Genomic DNA, 21,740 nt, shown 5'->3' with positions numbered 1-21,740 from the left:
GTGAGTATAAAATGATGAGTGAATCCTGAATGATACAAATAGTGCTTTGTTAACACACCAGTGACATTGTTGAGCTGCTATAAAATAGAAAGTCTCTTCTTTAACCAGCAGAAAGGAAATTGATTTATATAATAGCAATTATATAATTAGGAGGAACTACAATAACGTTTGACTATCCTGCCTTAATAACTGTGTTATAATAGAAACAAAATACTATTTATGTTATCCTCTCATTGAAGCCAATAAAAATTATAAGGCAGCTGATTTTATTTATGGATGTCTATTTATTACAGATTTCTTTTAGATTTAGCTACCACAAAAATGACTCTTTGGCTATGAATATGGATGATTGGATAATTTAATACCATGCTATCTCAGCCAAATTAAATGAAAACATATTGGACTTTTATCTTCCACCCAAGTAATTTTTCTTTAACTGTTTTTCTCCAAGTACCCTTGACATGTTCTGACTTGCTTACTGTCTAACTTTTAGTTAGTGACCACAGTCATCCAGAATGACAATGTGCAGAACATTTAGGAGTCAGTCTCGCAGATAAGTGTTAGTCCCACGCTGGGAAGTGGTTCCTTGCAGGATAATGAGCTACAGCACAGATGGTCAAGAGCAGCAGAGCTGAGAGAGGAGGGGAAGAAGTTAAAAGAAGTTCCTTATTGACCAAGGTTCAGAGCTGGACCAGGCTGGCAGAAGTAGACTCCCTGATCCAGGAACGAAGGGAAGAGCATTATTTCACAAGCAGGCGCCTTTCTGCCTGTTCACAGGGAGGCTCGGGTGTTAGGATGACTCCCAGGTGGAGAGTCCTGGCACTTCGGTTATGGTCAAGATCACTGGAGACCGTTGGTGGGAGTTTGCTGAGATGTGGTAAGTAGTGAGATGAGCAAATTTCCACAGTATATCCCACCTAGGAGTCAATTTTTGAGATGGGGAAATGGATGTCAATAAGTGAAATATGAAAAACAAATTAATGGTCCAGAGAATAAAGAGTAATATTGCTAAACACAAGGAATGGTAACTTCATGAGCCATTAAAGTGGGATTTTGAAGTTCCTGCCTAAAAGACCTGGCTATTTTCTTTTTGTCCCCTTCAAAGATCATTAAAGTACCTAGATCAAACTTAGGATCTCTTTTGGTCATTTTCCTTTTGTTTAGAACACACTGGTTTTCTATGTTTTACTTTCTTCTTATGTCTTCACAATGTTAAGATGAATGCCTAGCTCAGTTTCTGTTCAGTATAGCTTAAAATAAGAATATAACTTGTGTGAGGATATGAAAAAAACATACTACTTTATATCATGCAAGACAGTTAACATGGTGCTGAGTATTTAATTGGCTGTTTCCCATATCCAAATGTCTCATTCCCAAGAAGTAATGAAATGTCTTATCTTAAAAAAATTACTTTATATCTTATCACTCCAAGATAGCATTTATACATTAGTGCTTTTATTCAAAAGAGTGAGTAATGGGAATGCTTCACACAATGGCTGGTTGAGGGTGGGCGTTAAGCATGGAGATGTTATGAGCAAAGAACTTTTGGAGAAACCTTGAATCCCAGAAGACAGGTTTTTGCTTCCTCCCGGGCTCCTAATGCCAGACCTGGCTCTGTCTCTGGTGTGAAACGGCATGACAGAATATTTGATTTGAATGATATGTTTGCCAGCAAATAGATGGCCTTTCTATTGCATAATGTCATTTCATACCAAAAGATACAACAGTCTGAAAGCCATAATCCTAAATAACGTTTAGTCAGTATCAGTCAGGATACACTAAGAATATAAGAAGTTTCTGCATAATAAAGGACTCTCACGAAATGAATCTTGTTTTGTCTCAAAATGAAAGCATTTTCAAGTTATTCTGAGTTTTTACATTATCCCATCCCAGTGCAACCTTGGAGTTGTGATATATCAAGGTTCTTCCCCCTCTGGGATAACAATCAGCGAGGAGGGAAAATAATTACTTTTGCTAGTAGGACACTGTTTTATATGATCCTGTATTTAACTGTACAGGTTATTACCTTCTTAATATTTTGATGGTTTTGAACATAAAAGACATTGAAATATTAGATAGTTGTCAAATGCATACTGTCTCCTCAATAATATTAGTTTCTTCATTTTTTCTTGATGTTTACTTGAATTACTTTGAAATACTACATGAGTCTGATCAGAAAAAATACATACAGTTAGATACTCTGTAGTCCAGTTTAAGTAATGTCAACCTCTGAGATTCAGTGACAACAATAAAAAACAAACTTTTAAAAGCCTAGTCAGTCCCAGGATTTTATTCCTACACCATCAATTTTGTATCAGCACTAGGAAATATGGAGAAAAAAAAACTAGTGCTTTTACTATAACTTCCTTTCTCTATTATTGCCTAGTCCTTCAATGAAGTGCTAAATGCAAAGAAATGACAAAAATAAAATGGAGAAGAAATCAGGAGGAGAGTGACTAGTACAGATAATCCGCGACCAGCTTCTGACTCAAGAGGCCATATCAGAGAACTAAGTTTATTAGGATCTTAATAGTCTTAATAGTCCCAGTTTTTAACCATTGTTGGCACAGAAGAAATTTTCACTAACTGTCTGATTAATTGATGAATTAGCTAATGATTCCACAGTTTGTTAATCTATAACTTATCTCTCTTATTGAAATAGTCTCTTTCCTGGCACTAGATTATTTCCAGTTCTCATATTTATTCATGTGGATTTTCTCCAGCTTGTCTCCAGTTATTAGCCTATCACTTATTGTTCTCCTCTGCAAATTAATCATTACCTAGCCATTAGGCCCTCTTATCTTTTCACTCTTTCTCTCTCTAGGAGCTTTGAACAATACCCATAGTGTTACTTACCCATATGTAGATGACTCACAAATACATCACTCTAGTCCAGATCTCTCCCTGAATTCTAGTCATATATCCAGTGGTCTACCCTTGACATGTCCCTTTGGATGTCTAAAGAATCCATAGTCATGATTGCCCCACCCCACCCCAACCAACCAAACGTGGTCTTTTTCTGGTGTCCTTGTCTTAGTAAATGATACTAATTTGCATGCCATTATCCTTGACGACTTCTACATCTTTGCTTCCACATTCAATGTCTTGAAACCACTCATTCTTTTTCTCTACCTCTTCTAGTACTACCTCATCCAAGCTGCCATCATCTTTCACCTTTACTAACTACTTTGTGGTTACTATAACCACTGACATACTAAGAAAAGTCAAGATTAAGTGGGGCTGTTTCCTACAAGTTCAAGGCCATGGCAATCACTCAATATCCCAGGATATCAGGGGTATCAGGAAACACCCTCAACACTCATGGTTCCCAGCATCTGCACCAATGTACATACACATTAAGATCCACAAAACAGCATATTTACCAACTGTGGAAGCTTCAGTATTTTTTTTTATTAAAGTATAGTTGATTAACAGTATTGTGTTAGTTTCAAGTATACAGCAAAGTGATTTGGTTATATATATAGATATGTATATATCTATATTTTTTCTGATTCTTTTCCAGTATAATTTATTATAAGATATTGAATAAAGTGTGTTATACAGTAAATCCTTGTTGTTCATCTATCTTATACATGGTAGTGTTAATCCCATACTTGCAATTTATCCCTCCCTGTCTCCCCTTTGGTAACAGTAAGTTTGTTTTCTATGTCTGTGAGTCTGTTTCTGTTTTGTAAATAAGTTCATTTGTTTCAGTTTTTTAGATTCCACATATAAGTGACATCATATGATATTTGTCTTTCTCTGTCTGACTTCACTTCACTTAGTATGATAATCTCTAGGTCCATCCATGTTGCTGCAAATGGCAATATCTCATTTTTTATGGCTGAGTAATATTCCATTGTATATACACATATATATATGTCTATCTCACATCTTCTCCATTCATCTGTTAATGGACACTTAAGTTGCTTCCACGGCCTGGCTATTGTAAATAACACCACTGAAGGTTCAGTATTTTTATTGTTTATTTATCTTTCTGTTCTTCTCATCCACTAGCCTTGCAAACTTCCTAATACATATTTTAATCACAAGGTCCAGATCTCAAGTTGCCTTATCTGATTCAGTACTCACTCAAGGTGGATGCCGATGAGTGCCAAAGCCTGGATCTGAACTGATTTAGTCAGGAATAGTTGGGTATTAGATTTTACATCTTTATTTTCACCTTTTCAGAACAGGCCTAAAACAATGAAATTCATCTGGCTAATTTATATATTTCAGTATTTTGGAAGACAAGCTGTTGTGGTGGACTTCAGGCTGCGAAAACCAGGGTCTAAGCCCAGCTCCACCACTTACTAGCTGGCTAATCTAGGGCAAGGACAATCCTATACTGTCCCACTTAAACTCCTTAACCTTAAAGGATTGTTGGGAGTTTTAGAGGCTCAATATAGGATGGTACTGTGCCTTTAGGCTTTCAAGCATTGGCTTTGGAGTCTGAAAAACCTGGCGTCAAGGCAAAGTCTATCACTTATAGCAATTTAAGAAAGTTTCTTAACCTTCTCTGCTCTCAACCCCAATTTCATCATCTATAAAATAGGGATATTCTACCTACCTCACAGGGTTCTTTTTTTTTCAGCCACGCCATACAGCTTGCAGGATCTTAGTTCCTCTACCAGGGATTGAACCCAGGACCTTAGCAATGAAAGCACCAAGTCCTAACCACTGGACCACCACCAGTGAAGTCCCACCTCATAGGGTTGTTTTAGCAATCAAATTAGTTCAGGGACAAGTGCTTGTGACAGTGATTGGCCCCAGGTGAGATCAAGGGGCACCTGTGATGGGAAAAGAAACTAGAAGAAAGTGAGACACAAGCTGAGCAGGTTCATGACCCAGAAGAGGTGAGAGGGATGTGGGGCAGGTTGCCGGCAGCCAAGTCAAAAAGCATAGAGAGAGGAGAATAGTGAAATCAGAAAACAGAGTTACTGAGAGCCAGGAATCTATCACCAGTTAGTAAAAAAAAAAAAAAAAAAAAAAAAAAAAGAGATAATGAAGAAAACACCCAAAGTAAAGGAAATGAGAGAGCCTATAGTCCCAAAGAGAGAACATCAGTAGCTTCCTGATAATTTTCAATTCCTGAGGAACCAGCTAGAATCCATTTTTGTGAAGTTTCTCTGAATTTTTTCAACAACAACAAAAAAACTTGTTTTGAGTAACTTTAAAGTGGGGAAACCTGACAACACTACCTCTGCCAGGTGATCAAAGTCAACATTAACAGTGGCAAGTCATGTTGATGGCATGTAACTTTGATACAATGCGATGATGATGGCACTTTATGTTTGTGCTCTTCCTCCCCAAACATATAACCTCAGTCAAAGTATAAGAAAAACACTGATCAAGCCTCAGTTGAGGGACAGTCTACAAAATACCTGACCAATATACCTGAAAACTGTCAAGGTCATCAAAAACAAGGGAAGTGTGTGAAACCATCACAACTGAGATGAGCCCTAGGAGACAGAATGACTAAATTTCATATGGTATCTTGGCTAGGATCCTGGAATAGAAAAAAGACATTGGGTAAAAACTAAGGAAATCTGAATAAACTATAGATCATAGTTCACAATAAGGTGTCAATATTGATTTTTTAATTATAACAAAGAAACTATACAATATGTTAACAATAAGGGAACTGTTGAGTATAAGGAAATTCTGTACTGGCTTCACAATTTTCCTGTCTGAAGTATTCTAAAATTAAAAAACAATTTTTTTTTTTAAATAAAGGAAAAGGAGACTTCCCTGGTGGTCCAGTGGTTAAAAAAAAATCTGCCTTCCAATGCAGGGGATGCAGGTTAGATCCCTGGTCAGGGAACTAAGATCCCACATGCCATGAGGCAACTAAGCCCGCACACCACAACTACTGAGCTCGTGCTCCTCAACGAGAGAGCCTGCATGCTGCAAACTACAGAGCCCACACGCCCTGGAGCCCGAGCGCCACAATTAGAGAGAAGCCCGCACCGCAACGAAGACCCGTCGCAGCCCCCAAAATTAATTAATTAATTAATTAATTTAATTAAAGAAAGAAAATACCTCTTTTGTTCCTTGAGCTAGCCTGAGATAAGGTCTGAGCCTGCACCTAAACCATCCCTGGCTAGATCAGGTCAAATCCTGGCTCTAGCACTAACTGACTATAAGATCTTGAACAAGTTACTTAAAATCACCAAGGTTCTTCACTCCTCTATCAAACAAACAGAGTACATTTAAAGTTTGCTGGAAGAATTAAATAGCTAAATGTGTGGACGGAGCAAGTACTTATTAAAAATAACATTATTTTTGCCATCATCATCATCATCATTATTACTATAATTATTTAAAGTTATATTAACTAAAACATGGCAGGTACTCAACAAATATTGTCTCCTTTATCCATTCCCCCTGTGTATTGGTTCTTTATAACACACACACATACTAACTAGAGTATCAATACATTTTAAATGTCTGTACAAACTCTCTTAACACAAACCAAGTATATACAACTGACCACACAAAATGTCACTGTAAACTAGAGTGATTCATCTACTGAAGGAATCTTCTGTGGAGAGGTTGCACTACATCTGCTAGGTGTTGACCAGAGCCTGCAGGCTGACAGTGGGTCATGGGCTGGCCTTTGTCCCTTTAATCTTTTTCTCACTCTAGATTGAACTGGCCTCAGCCTTGTCCACTCATAAAATATGCCAGTGTTTCCACAGGGTCGGGCCCTCTATTCCACCACTGAATACAGAGAATTTTTAAAGGGTAAAAGGGTAAATGGGCTATCAAGCCTGCAAATGGAACTTAAATAATAATATAACATCTTATAATGATTTTTTAAAAGCCAACTTTCTAACACAGGTCATTAATGTGGCCTTTGTATTATTTAGGATAGTAGAAGCATAGAAAAGGAGGAAAGTAATATTTCAAAGTCTTTTTTTTACTATTTTCATAAAGAAGCATATTTTCTTTCAAGCACGAAACATAATATACTTAACCCATTTTTGATTATATATATTAATCATATCATACAAAATATACAACGAACAGAAGAGAAAATTTTCTCCAAGTTTGAAAAGTACCTGTTCCTCCATCTTAATTCTGATGTTTAAAATGTTCATCATTTCTTTGTTTTTTTTTATATCAACAGACTGTTTTTTAGGATTTGCCCTAGCCATGGCCCTATCAATTCAAATATAATTCAGTTTCACTAAATGCACAAACATTTGGAGGATGTAGAATATGCACTTGGCACAGTGCTAGACCTTATGAGGACACAAAGGAGAAATGACACAATCCCTACCTTCAGGTGGCTTATTATACAGCAGAGGAAATGAAACATGATGATAATTATATGTGCTTGGCTAGAATATGATGAAGGCTATAAAGGATGCTTATTCAAATCACCATCAGAAGCAATCAAGGAGAGGAGAGCTATTTCCAACCAGAAGGATCAAGAAACTTATGAATAAGCATTGTCCCTGAAAAACAAGGAGTATTTTGGCTCCTGGAGAAGAGGCAGTAGGGTCCAAAAAGGAACCCCAAAAGTATGAGGATATTCATGGAGCCAGCAAAGTGGAGTTCATAATACAGTTTACTTTTAACTAAGTAGTTAAATTCCACACCAACAGCAGTTTGTTGCTTATTAAAGACAATATCCCAATTTTGTTGAGTTCAGCAGACATGATTTTCCTTTATCTGTCATTGTAACTGGGTGATGCTCAGTATTCGACTTTGCCCTAATTCCTGGAGAAACTTCCTTTCTGGGTCTCTCTAGCCTTCTATAGAAGAGAAGTGATGTCGCTGTGTTTGTCCCTGTTATTTCATTTCCCAGGTTCAAGTTTTGTTTGTGTGAATAACTCAACATGACTCAGAAATCTGACTTTTAAAGTATCAGTACTATTGTGAAACAAGCAGCACATGCTCCCCAGAGTTACCTAATTTAACATGACTCTTATAAACTGAAAAATATAAAAAGAGACATCTTCGTAAACACAGAACTCATGAAAACTTGTACTGTCTTTCTGGCCACCAAATGTCCTACCAGATTCCGGTTCATATATAGGTCTAACGTTTTAGAGTTGTAGAATGCTTCAATCAATAATATATGACCTTAGGAAAACTTGCTTAAATCTCCCTGAACTTCAGTTTTTCATGGGTAAAACAGAAGTCTGAGATGTCAACCTGGAATCAGAACGTTAATGGATCAGACCTCTAGAATCTGCTGGGAAGTATGCTTGGGAGTATGATTAAACCCTGATCATTTTAAGAAATGTGTCCTGAGACCTTAGCTAATTCTAAATTTCCTGAAACCACTTAGTGAGACGTGGATGGTGAAACAGTTCACCTAGAAGCTAAGTGACTCTCTGTGAAGCTTGCTGTGGTCCTTAGGGTGGCCTTGGAAGGGACTGTCACAGCTGAGAATGCCTGTGGTCTGCCCGGGGTGTATTCTAAGGATTCTGGTTATGCCTATCTTGTCTGATTAGCTCCTCAGGATAGAAATGATCTTCCCAAGGCGGTGACCAAATTCTAACCTGGGATCACTAGAAAAATCCAATTGTATTTGTATAACTGTATTTCAGGGCGGTAGATCACAGGGGCCATGATACACCCAAATATTTGATAGATAATTAAATTGAATATCTTTATAATTACATTCAAAGCACACAGCAAAGGAGGGGAGCGAAGGGGTCAGACTGAGTCTGGTAGGAACTTAAGCCTCCTCTGTCTGAGTTGAGAAAGGTTTCCTGGAAAAAGCAGGAGTCACTTTAATAACCACTGGGACTCCATCTGCACCTACTGTGTTGGGTTAAACCCAAACTGGCCAGGACTTGCAACCAGAGAGACTCAAGTGGGCTGTAACACAGGAATCTCAAGCATCGAGGGCTTGACATATGTCCCATCACCTAGAATTAGTTGCGCATGTCTTGTTCCTCTACTGAGTGCAAGCTGCCTGAAGGCAAGAACCTTGACGTTATCGAAACCTTCATGGGCCCCCAGACAGTGCCCGGTACCTGGCACTTGCAAGGGGTAGGTGTCAAATAATTGAAGGAATTCATATTATAGCCCCAGAGCTGGAATGGTTTGAAATCAGAGAGCTGCTATTCTTTGATCCTGCTAGGATGGCTAGACTCTCTTCCCAGCCGTGACCCTGGGGAAGGAGAAGATGGGTAAGGAAACGACTAGAACTGAAGCTTTACTCGTTCCTCCCAGGTAGAAATGTGCCTAAACAGAAAGCAGAAAGGTGAGCAGACATGCTGGGCTCCTCAAATAGTGTACATAGAATGTGCTTTTTCCCCAACCCCACCCCTATTGCATCCCTCCTCACCTCTCCTTCGTGTCAGGAAAGTCTGGAGTATAGAGTTAAATAATGATACTTAGATGAGTTCCATTCACATTCACTGGGTATGTGGTAGATTTGGTACTATTGTTCAAAACATTTGCTATGCTTCCCTGTGAGAAAATTCTATTTCCCTTCCTCACTGAAGCAGACTCGGCTGCCTAACTGGCTTTAACAATGGAAAGCAAGTGGAGGTAGCTCTCTCCTCTGAGCAGAAGCTTTAAGAGCGAGTCTGTGATTCGACGTCGTCTCTTTTCCCTCTGCCATGAGACCCACCACATTCCAGATAAAAATTGCTCATCAGTCTGGGTTCCAGATTAAATAGGATGTGGAACAGAGTCCAAGCTGACCAACACTGGACATGTGGTGTGAAAAAGAAAAACTCTTTCCCTTACAAGCCACCAAAATTTGAGGGTGGTTTGTTTTTGCACCATAACAGCCTATGCTATTGATACAAGTACACTTTCCAAGTATAAGGAACTGTGCCAGGTGCTAGAATACAAAAGTAAATGGCATGGACCATCATCTTTAAGAGACGTCTGATCTGTGATACAGACAGAAACATACTCAGCAAAGTATTACATGAATCAGATTTGTAAGGAAAATCTCATAGACTCTTTCCTGATAAACTACCTGGAGGAAAAGCAGTCCAGGGGCATGTATGCAGCTGATGAGGTAATATGGTCACTGTGTCCAAAGAGCGGCATTTGGAGATCACAGCATCCAGGGGATTCTAGGGGATGTTTATTATTCACAGAAATTAAGATGTCAGTATGTCCCAGTTTGGGTTTATATTATTTTTCCTAGTTGCATTATGATTAGCACTTTCTTTTACTCCATCAAAGTATCTCAGTTTAGATAATGAATTATATAATCACCCCAACATTAATATGACTAAAGCTTATCGGTTGTTAATGGTCTGAGGCTGGCATCCTGGACAGGCCATGCTTCTCAGACAGGCTGACTGCACAAGTCGAGTGTACCAGATGGGCCATGCCGACTGACGGGATAAAATGTCAGATCACCTGCCACACCTACAGATCCCTGCTGAGAAAGAAGCCCAGGGGTCTCTTTCAGAAAAATACTCTTACGCTTTTGCACCGAGACCCTAATTGGCCCTGATACTCCCGCCACAACTGATTAAACCTGAGAATATGTGCCAGAGTTGACTGTGGACAGTCTGGAAGAAGGGCGGTGACACATTTTAAAACTGATTTGTTCATTCATTCAAGAAATATTTACTGAGCACCTATTCTGTGGGAGGCCATCTATACTGAATAGTGACAAACTACCCCAGCCGCATGCTGTCTTGGGAAATATGACAGTGAGACGCATTGCAGGGGCGGGAGGACCAGGGGAAGGAAGCGGCACCAGTGAGCTCCCCTTCTGAGGAGGTAACAAGAGGGCACTCAGACTGCTGCTACATCAGAACCCGGTGGGCTGTGGTTCTAAAGCTTCTTACCCTCCACGGAGCACCCCGGTCATGGGAGTGCTGGGGCCCTCTGGAGCTAGCTTTGTGGCTGCCGAGATGGGTCAACCTACCTCCCGATTCCCACCTGCATCCCAAAAACCAACCCCCATCTAGGGTTGCCAAATTTGGCAAATAAAACCTCAGGGTGGCAGTTATATTTGAATTTCAGATAAACAAGGAATACTTTTTAAATCTAAGTACATCCATACAATATCTGGGACATATTTATACTAAAAAATTATTTGTTGTTTATATGAAATTCAGATTAACTGGGTGTCCTAGATTTTGTCTGGCAATCTTACCCCTATGGCATGGGCAGGGATGGGAGGGCAGGAGGGTGGGGGCCAGAGAGTGTGGCTGGCAGAATCTCAGTGGCACAGGGATTTTATAGCAAGTCAGCCCCAGTGCTGATTCCACCTTCACCACCCCCAGAACTTCCAATCTGAAAAGTTCCCTGCATTGGACTCCATTTGCAGAATCTGGGACCTCTCTTCCCTCTTAGCCTCTCTGACACTCGGTTTGGTCAACAGGAACATGGGAATAATTTGAAAGGTGTAAGGTCACTCACTCACTCAATCAACAAACATTTACCAAACATTTTCTATATGCCAGGTACCCCGTTCAGTGATCAAGACATACATAGGCCTTTCCCCTCAGGAACTCACCAGCCAGTGACAGATACGAGAGTGAATAAACAGATGACATGTATTGCGACAAGAGCATTGATTGGCATACAGAACATTGGCAGCCTGGAGCCTGGCTCAGTTGCTCCATAAATGCTGACTAGTCTCTAGGGACAGAGCTCTGGGCTCTCTTTCCTCCCACCCGATCTTAGCACTCGTCCAAGAGTTGAAGGCCTGCTCTGGTTTTCAGTCCTGGAGTGAGGTCTCCCCTGGCAAAGGTCCCTGACATCTTGGGCTGCCTTTCTAACCTCCACCTTTGATGCTCTGTCCATCTCTCCTGCCAGGGCCTCCTGCTGCCTCCCTCTAGGCCTCCCTGATTCTGACCCCCCACTCTGATGACAGGCCTTGACCCAGTGGTTCCATTAATCTGACTTCCAGGCAGCAGGCATCCGCAGGAGAGCTCGTCCAAGTGAGAATGGTTCCCACTGTACCCTTTCACTTGGGCAAAAAATATGCCTGTGTCATAAAGCAATTCCCTTTTTTAACACGACCTTGTGAGTGTGGGCAATCACTGTGTGACAAGCCTAGTGGTGATGTTAAAGATGTGTAAGAGTGTCAGAGATGGAAATAAAATACGATCCAGGTTTTCCAACCAGGAAGTGGGTCTATCCATGTAGCTACATCTTTAATGCCACTTCAACTTTCTAGTTTCTGAGTTAGCTCAAGCAATGTCAAACCTGCGACCCAGCACCGGCAGCTTGAGAGTGGGAGTGTCAGTGCAGATCTATTTCTGTGGCAAGTTCAGTACAGGCTGAATTTAAAATACGAAAAACAAAAGCGAGGCTCATGACTATACCACCGAAAGAGGGGGAGGGGATAAAAACACAGGACTTCTACAGAAGCACCACCACCCTCCTCCTAACTGCAATTTATTACAAGTGTTTCTCTATTCCAGCTCCTAACATCATGTGCCAAGCTGAAAAAGAGACAACTCATTGTGAGGTTTTACTGTGCCTGCTTTTAGTAGCCAGCTCTTGTCCTGCCAACGTTTCTATCCTCTCGCCAAATAGAACGTTGCAACACAGAGGAAATTGTCTTTTGCTGAGTGGAGGAATGGCAAAGTCCCCACACACTAGGTCTTACTGTTTCCTTGGGGTCCAAATGGAAGAGAGAAGGGGAACTGCTGCTGTGTTTCAGGCTCACACAGATTCTCCAACATCCCAGGCAGGGGAGGGAGTGGGGATGACCTGGGGGCAGTTATGTGGGTTTTGTTTTTTTTTTTTTTTAGCCTAAATGCCCAGAAGTACCTCCACCAATAACTGGAGTCTAACATCAGTGAGTAAGATTGAAATGACCCAAGTATAAAGTTAGCATTTCTCATGTTAAGCACTCTTGTTTTTGTGGCAGTTGTTTCCTGATAGGATGCTAATATAGCCTCTCGCATGCCCCTATAGGAATAAAACTAGTGGAAATGCTGCTATACAGGAGAGCTGTTGACCTGGCCTGCTCTCTCCAGGCATTTTCACCCATCGATGTTGGCTGGGCCTCCATAGTGACTTGACAGCATGACCATCTTACTTACGCCAGAGCTGGTTTCAAAGGGCAAGAAGAAAACTGGGCATTTCTACTTATAATGAACAAGGAGTTTATGATAAAACATTCTTGTGAACTCAGGGTGGGGGGAGGGGAGGGAGACGTTGGAACTAGCCCCCTTTTGTTCCCTGAGGTCTAGCCTTGGCCTTGCAGCATCTTTTGTCTGGATCTCATGAGTCTTCATTGTTTGAGTAGTAATTTGCGGTGCACGGTTGCTGACTAATTTTCCTTTCTCTTTAAATTCCTGTGTCTGCTTTTTTGGCATTTTTATCTTTCCATTTCTTCTTCATGAAAGGGACTTCAAATAGAAATGGAAAAAGGAATCTCCTACAGATGAACTCTTACAAATTTTCAGCTTTTGCAATACAACTCTTATTTGCAACGTAAATTCCTTCATCACTAGATTGGAAGAGATGTGTAAACTCCTCCCACCAGTATATCATTGACTCGGGTTGCCTCCCATTTTTTAGCATAACTTTTCAGTTAGATAAGGACTGGAAATTTCCAGAACTGAAAATATATTTTCAAATTGGCATACAACGATATATCTGTAGGGCGTGTAATTTTAATTCATTCATTAACCCAACCAATAAAAATGTTTATTGTGTACAATGTTCCAGACCCAAAACTAGGTATTGTAAGTTTAACAGTGAACAAGATAAGTACAATCCTTGCCTTCCAGGAGTCAGAATTCATTCCTCCATTCATTCTTTATTTCACAAGGATTTACTGAGTCTCACAAATCTACTGGACATAATGCCAGTCCCAAAGATATAAAATAATTTCCTGGTCCTCCTAGTATCTCTGTATTCTTAATTTTTTCCTCAGTTCTAATGGCTTATTTTATACAATCTTTCAGCTCTGCAACTGAAAAACAACTATGATTGCAATTATCAGTAGTCCAAGACAGTATCTTTCAAAAATTCCAAACTACTAATTTTCAGCAATTTTTTTCAACTAATTAAATCCGAATCAGGTTTGTCCCATTTGAGACTTCATTAAAACTGAAGTATTTGCTGTTTGAATGCTGTTTTGTAAAGTAAACATAGCCAGAAGGAATAAGCATTGTTAGGGCTTCATTTTCCACAAGGTTCTGCTTCCCTGCTCTCCTCATTCTAAGTCTTAGAATTTGGCTGTTAAATATACATTTGTATATCCATCCTAATGTGTTTCTTAAATTGTTTTTATTATGACCATGAAAAGAATTAGTTCTAAATGCATAAAATCAGCTTCTAATTCTTACCGAAGAAGATGTAACAGGAGTCTGAATATTCTATCTGAAACGTTCTATCGTGCGCTCCCAGCTGCTCCTGGCGGCTTTCTCGCTGAGTGGGTTTTGCTCGGTGCACCCCGGAGGCTGGGCCTGCGGGACACGATGGAGTTCCTGCGAGTCCTGAATACGGGCTGCAGCGGGTCAGCAGCCACGTCGGCCTCCGCGGCAATCTATGAATTTTCCTCAGGGCAAACGACGTGAGGATTGATACATGAGTGGGGAAGACAAACATGGAAACAAACACTCTGAAGACAACAAGCAGTTTTTTGGCCATCACTGATGAGTCACACACACTACTGAAATGAATGGCAAAAACACATCATGGGATGTGGATGGAAGCATGGTGCCCCCGGAATGGCATCCTTGGCTTTACCGTGCAATCCATGATGCTCCAACAGCAAGAACACGACTGCTGGTAAGTTCATTTGGACAAACCATGAATTCATCGAAGTGGCACTCCAGAACAATATGTAGTTTATTCCACCAGAAAGAAGATTCAGGAGTGCACCCCACCTTCAACACCTTACAAGTAAAGACAATGAAAAACAGTTTAAACACATAAAATATAGGACTTTTCATGTAACTGCCCTTTTACTGCTTACTATTAACTTGATTAAAATTGTTTGACTAGGGAAAAAGGTGTCAAATTAGAGAGTCAAATCAAAAAGTTGAACTAAAGTACATGGAGGTCATTCAAATGCAAACTACATAGATTCCTCATAAATTACTGGTATCAAGGTAGGAAGGAAAGAGATGCGACGTTGATGGGAAGTTACTAAAATAACAGGCCAAATAAATCAAAAATTTGATTCGTAAAACATTGGGCATCAGGCAACATATGACAGTGATCTGTGAGAAACGGGCCCTACAATTGCCCCAACTTGCTGCCTTGAGAGCTTTTCCAGGCTACGGCACGGGGATAGGGAAAGAAACCAGGCTGAGTCCCGGAGCTTCCCTGAGTTGAAGAGACAGAGCTGAATGTTCATGGAGGCCCAAGCAGCTAGAACTCACAGGGGAAATGATGGTAGAGGAGAGAGCTCTGACTTAGGCAGAGAAGAAAGCAGCTTTTAGTTTGCATAAGACCTACAAATGTTTCATCAATTGTTCAGAAGTAGTTGGCTCTAGGGTCTTATCCTGTGTAAAAGAAACAGCTCTCTCATCCCTCTGGCTGAAACAGCACAGTTTTGCAGCTTGACAGGTAGGGCCTAGGTTCCCAAATTGGTTGCATTTGAAGGAATCCTTCTTCCTGGTTTGGGTACTAACTTATAATAATTTTTATTTTGGTCTGGCCAGCTAAATGATGTAGTTGGTGAATTGCATCCTAGTATTGAATCAATATGAACAACAGCCTATACCATCTGAGATGAAATCTAACTCTCTTCCTCTGTAGGCTTCGGTGGTTAGAGATGGTTCTTCAAAGGCCATCTCCAGTGCCTTTGTCATCCATGACGCCTGCTCTTAATCATGTGAATATAAACAATTCACTTTCTCTTATCATAATTATCATATTCTGACTTCCTTTCCTTATTGACATATCACCAACATTGATCATCTCACACTTTAAAATCTGAACTTACTGGGTCTTTATTGTCCACCTTTTGAATCACTAGCTGTCCTTCTGTATATGTGAGGATATCAGTGTTCACTGAGAGTGTCTTTCTTTTTTTTTTTTTATAAATTATATTTATTTTGAATTTTATTTTATTTATTTTTTTATACAGCAGGTTCTTATTAGTCATCCATTATTTTTTTTAATTAATTAATTTATTTTATTTTTGGCTGTGTTGGGTCTTAGCTTCTGTGAGGGCTTTCTCTAGTTGTGGCAAGCGGGGGCCACTCTTCATCACGGTGCGCGGGCCTTTCACTATCGTGGCCTCTCTTGTTGCAGAGCACAGGCTCCAGACGCACAGGCTCAGTAGTTGTGGCTCCGTGGCATGTGGGATCTTCCCAGACCAGGGCTCGAACCTGTGTCCCCTGCATTAGCAGGCAGATTCTCAACCACTGCGCCACCAGGGAAGCCTGAGAGTGTCTTTCTTGATTCCTCTCAACCCATTCTCTTCTGGACTCATTATATTGCTAGTGCTCATTGTACTATTCTCTAATATTTATATTAATAAGACTCACTGTACCAGTCTCTACTCACTGCATACATTCTCCCTGTAATGTACAGCCATGTCTCCAACTTCCAGCCACAAGATTAAATCCCCATTGATCGCCAGAGCTCTTGACTAGTATTTCCTGTTGCCTTCTGGATCTTTCTACCTGCATATCCTACAAGTACCAGATTATATAAATTTTCCCTGTTCCTGATTCCAATTAACAGCACCATGATTCACCAGGAGACCGAGACCAAACTGCCACCAGCACCACCACAAAACCTCACCAAGTGCTTAAGCTCGAGTCGCTTGAATTGACCTACTCTATGCCTCTTAAATATTACTCAAATATGTACGCACGGTCCTTTCCATATTCAGGCTTACATGCATCCTTTTAACATGGATCCCTTTGGAATACAAAATGGGCCATTTTAAACCCTTCTTTAAAAGAACAAGTGTTCTTTAAACCCTTGCTTTTAAAAAGATGTTCTGTTTAAGCAGTACAGAGAACAGGAAAGAGAACATCCTTTCCTTTACAAACATACAGAAATAAAAAATAAAATACAGCAAAATATTTTAATACAGAGCTGAACTCAAAGGACAAAAAAGGAAGTCAACCAGAAACAAAGCAGGAGTCAAAGCCAGAACATTAAACTCAAGAGCTGAAATAATAGTACAGCCTGGTGGTATATTGGATATATTTGGCCAAAGGGAAAATATCCAAGTAGTGACAGAAAATATGGCCTTGAGGTCATGCATGTGATGAAGATGAGTTTACAACACAAGAGAATCAGCAAATGTAACAGAGAGATTAGCACTACCAAGAATATGGGATAAAGTAACAGTCAAAAAGTGCTCCTTAAAACTATTAAGGAGGTAAAAAATTAAGAAAGAAGGAAACGGTGATATTTTTTAAATGGCAATGTAAAAAAGAGAAATTATAATATCATAAGATGAAAGATTTAGTAACTAAAATTAAAAACTCAATGAACTGGAGAACAGCAGTTTAAATATAGTAGAAGAAAGAATTAGTGAATTAGAATATAGGTGAGAAATTTATGCACGAAGGAGCACAGAAAATAAAGAGATGGAAAATAGAAAATAAAGGTTAAAGTATAAGATCTATCTGAAGAATAGAATAGAAAGCCCAGCATATATCTAGTAGGAATTAGAATGAAAGAGATGGAATATTAGAAGAGGTAAAAACTGAGAAACATTTAGAATTGACAAAAAACATGAATTCTCAAATTTAAGACTGGGACTCAGTAGAGATTGTCACCAGATGAAAGAAAATCTCAAATTTGATTCTCAAATTTAAGAAGCATATCAAAGGGCATAAATAAAAAACAATATCCTGGGACTTCCCTGGTGGCTCAGTGGTTAAGAACCCGCCTGCCAATGCAGGGGACACAGGTTCGAGCCCTGGTCTGGGAAGATTCCACATGCCATGGAGCAACTAACCCTGTGTGCCACAACTACTGAGCCTGAACTCTAGAGCCCATGAGCCACAACTATTGAGCCCTTGAGCCACAACTACTGAAGCCCGTGTGCTTAGAACCTGTGATCCACAGCAAGAGAAGCCGCTGCGATGAGAAGCCCACATGCCCCAAAGAAGAGTAGCCCCCGCTCACTGCAACTAGATAAAACCTGTGTGCAGCAATGAAGACCCAACACAGCCAAAAACAAATAAAATAAAATAAAATAAATAATTCCTTGGTAAGATAAGAATACCTTTACCAGAACCCAAAGAGAATTAAAAAAAAAAAAAACCAATATTCCTCCTATATACATGATAGTGAGACTGAAAAATATCAACATGATAAAAATCTTTATTTAACTGAACTATAGTTGATTTACAATATTGTATTTGATTCAGTGCACAGCATAGTGAGTCAGTGTTTTTGCATATTATACTCCATTATAGGTTATTACAAAATAAAATGTGTAATTTCCTGTGCTATGTAGGAGTTTGTACATGTTAATCCAATACACTTAATTTGTCCCTCCCCACTTCCCTTTCCCCTTTGTTAACCATAAGTTTGTTTTCTACATCTGTGAGTTCACTTCTGTTCTGCATATACATTTGTTTGTATTATTTTTTAGATTCCACATATAAGTGATATCATACAGTATTTTTCTTTGTCTGACTAATTTCACTTAGCATAATGCCCTCCAAGTCCATCTGTGTTGCTGCAAATGGCTAAATTTTGTTCTTTTTTAAGGCTGAGTAGTATTCCACTGTATATACATACCACATATTCTTTATCCATTTATCCATTGACAGACACTTAGGTTTTTTTCCATATCTTGGCAATTGTAAATAATGCTGCTATGAACATTGGGGTGCATGTATCTTTTTGAATCAGTGTTTTTGTTTTTGTTTTGTTTTGTTCAGATATATACCCAGGGGTGGAATTGCTGGGTCATATGGTGAAAGCATTTCCTCTAAAATCACGAATAAGACAAGGATGCCCACTCTTGCCACTATTGTTCAACATAGTTTTGGAAGTCCTAGTCATAGCAATCAAAGAAGAAAAAGAAATAAAACGAATTCAAATTGAAAAGGAAGAAGCAAAACTGTCACTGTTTACAAATAACATGATACTTTACATAGAATATCCTAAAGATGCCAACAGAAAACTACTAGAACTCATCAATGAATTCAGTAAAATTGCAGGATACAAAATTAATATACAGAAATATATTGCATTTCTATATGTGAACAACAAAGTATCAGAACAAGAAATTAAGGAAACAATCCCATTTGCCATCACATCAAAAAGAATAAAATACCTAGGAATAAACCTACCTAAGGAGGCAAAAGACCTGTACTCTGAAAACTATAAGACACTGATGAAAGAAAATGAAGAGAAGCAAACAGATTGAAACATATACCATGTTTTTGGATTGGAAGAATTAATATTGCTAAAATGACCATATCACTCAAGGCAATTTATAGGTTCAATGCAATCCCTATCAAAATACCAGTGGCATTTTTCACAGAACTAGAACAAGTAATATTAAAATTTGTATCGAGCAACAAAAGACCCAGAATTTCCAAAGCAATCCTGAGAAAAAAGAACAAAGCTGAAGGTATAACCCTTCCTGACTTCAGACTATACTACAAAGCTACAGTAATCAAAACAGTATTATACTGGCACAAAAACAGACACATATACCAATAGAACAGGATAGAGAGCCCAGAAATAAACCCACACACTTATGGTCAATTAATCTATGACAAAAGAGGCAAGAATATACAATGGAGAAAAGACAGTCTCTTTAATAAGTGGTGCTGGGAAAACTGGACAGCTACATGTAAAATAATGGAATTAGAACACTCCCTAACACCAAACACAAAAATAAACTCAAAAGGGTTAAAGACCTAAACGTAAGATCAGAAACCAAAAAACTCCTTGAGGAAAATGTAGGCAGAATGCTCTTTAACATAAATCACAACATATTTTTTGGATTTTTCTCTTAAAGTAAAGAAAATAAAAGAAAAATTAACAAATGAGACCTAATTGAACTTAAAAGCTTTTGCAAAGCAAAGGAAGCTATCAACAAAACAAAAAAACAACCTACTGAATGGGAAAAAAAATTTGCAAATGATATGACCAATAAGGGATATTATAGATGTTAATATCCAATGTTAATATCCAACATCTATAAACAGCTCATACAACTCAACATCAAAAATATAAAAATCCTGAGTTAATAATGGGCAGAAGAGGGCTTCCCTGGTGGCGCGGTGGTTGAGAGTCTGCCTGCCAATGCAGGGGACACGGGTTCGAGCCCTGGTCTGGGAAGATCCCACGTGCCGCGGAGCAACTAGGCCCGTGAGCCACAACTGCTGGGCTTGCGCGTCTGGAGCTTGTGCTCCGCAATGGGAGAGGCCGCGACAGTGAGAGGCCCGCGCACCGCGATGAAGAGAGGCCCCCGCTCTCCGCAACTGGAGAAAGCCCTCGCACAGAAACGAAGACCCAACACAGCCAAATATAAAAATAAATAAATAAATAAATAAATAAATTTATTAAAAAAAAAAAAATAATAATAATAATGGGCAGAAGAACTGAATAGACATTTTTCCAAAGAGGAAATGGAGATGGCCAACAGGCACATGAAAAGATGGTCAACATTGCTAGTCATCAGAGAAAAGCAAATAAAAACCACCATGAGATATCACCTCACACCTGATGATAGTCAGAATGGCTATCATCAAAAAGAACACAAATAACAAGTGTTGACAAGGATGTGAAGAAAACGGAATCCTCATACACTGCTGGTGGGAATGTAAATTGGTGCAGCCACTGTGGAAAACAGTATGGAGGTTTCTCAAAAACTAAAAATAGAGCTACCATGAGATGATCATGATTTTATCTTTCCTTTCATTAATGTGGTGTATCAGTATCACATTGTTTAATTTGCATATGTTGAACCATCCTTGTGACACTGTAATAACTCCAACTTGATCATGGTGTATGAACCTTTTTATGTATTGTTGGATGCAGTTTGTTAATATTTTACTGAGGATGTTTGCATCTATATTCATCAAAAATATTGGCCTGTTATTTTATTTTTTTGTAGCGTCTTTGTTTTTGGTATCAGGGTAATGGTGGCCTTGTAGAATGAATTTCAGAGTGTTCTGTCCTCTTCAATTTTTTGGAATAGTTTGAGAAGGGTAGGTATTAGCTCTTCTTTACATGTTTAGTAGAATTCCACTGTGAAGCTATCCAGTCCTAGTCTTTTCTTTGCTGGGAGTTTTTTTTTTTTTTTTTAATTACTATTACAGACTCAATTTCATGTCTAGTGATCAGTCTGTTCAAATTGTCTGTTTCTTCTTGATTCAGTCTTAGCAGGCTGTATGGTTCTAGAAATTTGGCCATTTGTTCTAGGTTGTCCAATTTGTTGGCATACAACTGTTCATAGAACCCTTTTATGATTTTTTGTCTCTGTGGTATCAGTTGTTATTTCTACTCTTTCATTTCTTATTTTGTTTATTTGGGTCTCCTCTTTTCTTCTTGGTGAACATGGCTAAATGTTTATTAATTTTATTTATCCTTTCAAAAAACCAGGTCTTGGTTTCATTGTTCTTCTTTATTGTTCTTTGGTCTCTATTTTATCTATTTCCTCTCATATTTATTATTTCCTCTCTTCTGCTGACTTTGGCTTTGATTGTCCTCCTTTTTCTAACTCCTTTATTTTATTTTTGTTTTGAATTTTATTTTATTTTTTTATACAGCAGGTTCTTATTAATTATCCATTTTATACATATTAATGTATATATGTCAATCCCAATCTCCCAATTCATCACAGCACCACCACCACCACCCCCGCTGCTTTCCCCCCTTGGTGTCCATGC

At 39.1% G+C, this 21,740-nt stretch overlaps 1 long non-coding RNA gene and 1 pseudogene across 1 annotated transcript in view; both read left to right on the top strand.

Annotated features, from left to right (window-relative positions):
* Positions 1 to 502: 502 nt before the first annotated feature.
* LOC132372491 (uncharacterized) overlaps positions 503 to 21,740 on the top strand; it is a 90,459-nt gene continuing 69,221 nt past the window's right edge. The window contains exon 1 of the long non-coding RNA XR_009505197.1: positions 503 to 877. This is a non-coding gene — a long non-coding RNA (uncharacterized LOC132372491). The remainder of the gene's footprint in view (positions 878 to 21,740) is intronic.
* On the top strand, positions 14,385 to 14,815 carry LOC132372490 (NADH dehydrogenase [ubiquinone] 1 alpha subcomplex subunit 12-like; annotated as a pseudogene).

Source organism: Balaenoptera ricei, chromosome 10 (assembly GCF_028023285.1).
Source record: "Balaenoptera ricei isolate mBalRic1 chromosome 10, mBalRic1.hap2, whole genome shotgun sequence".
NCBI lineage: Eukaryota > Metazoa > Chordata > Mammalia > Artiodactyla > Balaenopteridae > Balaenoptera > Balaenoptera ricei.
Note: the sequence above shows the minus strand (reverse complement) of the source record. Positions and strands in the feature narration are given on the sequence as shown.